This window comes from Balaenoptera ricei, chromosome 10 (assembly GCF_028023285.1).
Source record: "Balaenoptera ricei isolate mBalRic1 chromosome 10, mBalRic1.hap2, whole genome shotgun sequence".
NCBI classification, from domain to species: Eukaryota; Metazoa; Chordata; class Mammalia; order Artiodactyla; family Balaenopteridae; genus Balaenoptera; species Balaenoptera ricei.
In genome coordinates this window covers 97,248,775-97,249,797 of record NC_082648.1, presented here as the reverse complement: position 1 = coordinate 97,249,797, position 1,023 = coordinate 97,248,775, and the positions used below count along the sequence as shown (strand labels likewise).

The 1,023-nt window shown below is 44.3% G+C and overlaps 1 pseudogene; it reads right to left on the bottom strand.

Moving 5' to 3' along the window:
* Window positions 1–620: 620 nt before the first annotated feature.
* LOC132373830 (small nucleolar RNA SNORA70) lies at window positions 621–745 on the bottom strand (annotated as a pseudogene).
* Window positions 746–1,023: the final 278 nt, after the last annotated feature.

Here is a 1,023-nt window from a genome sequence, read left to right as displayed (position 1 = left end):
ATTTATGTGAAGGACCATTTTGACAAGTACAGGTCTCATAAATTTCATATCATACTGCTGAACTGGGTAAGAAATTAAAAATCTTAACAGAGAATCTGATGGCTTCATAAAAAGTTGAAAAAGGATTGGTCACTGAGTGAACTGGTGAATACAGTTATCATGTTTATGGTTTTTTTTATTACTTTTTTTTTTTTTTCTTTTGGACGGGAAAGTAGGATTCGTTGGTGGGCATGAGTAAGGAAGAGACAGCGCCAAGGCTCTCATGAGTGCAGGGCCCATCATTTATCCAGGGATCCACGATTAGGGATATATTTGACTCCACAGCCATCCGTGTTGAGCTGCTTTTCTGCCACCATGTTTTCAAATTCATCCGCATTAAACTTAGTAAATCCCCACTCCTTGGAGATGTGGATCTTCTGGCGGCCAGGGAACTTGAACCTGGCCCTGCATAGGGCCTCAATCACATGATCCTTGTTCTGCAGCTTGGGGCAGATGGACATTATGACTTGGCCAATGGGGGCCCTGGCTACTGTGCCCTTGGGCTTTCCAAAGACAGTGCATATCCCTGTCTGGAGCCTAGACTGGGCACAGCATGCCAGTCATGAATGTCCACTGGAAAGGGCTGTCTCCAAGGTCCCTTAGGGAAACCCATACAGGCAACAGGCTGCATACACTACCAAGGAGGCTGCTGTTTGCAGCCATTGTACACTGGGGAAAAGAGCATGGTTGGCTTAACTGACTGCAGATTATTACTGGTTTTGATCTGTGTTTTCCAGACATAGAGAAGCCCTTCCCCTCAAGCTACTTATGACTTAGAGTAATTGGATATATTACACCTCTGTAAGAAAAATTGAAATATTCTTTTTTTCTCTCTGCCTGGTCCCTCCAGAAACTGGAGATTCTTGTGTTCTGAGCAGCCTTATCAGGTGAATGGGAAAGACTGTCTCCTGGCATGTGTAGGAATCTTGATATTTCGGCAACTTCTAGAAAGGAGAAATCCACTAAGGCAGAATCTGATGGCAG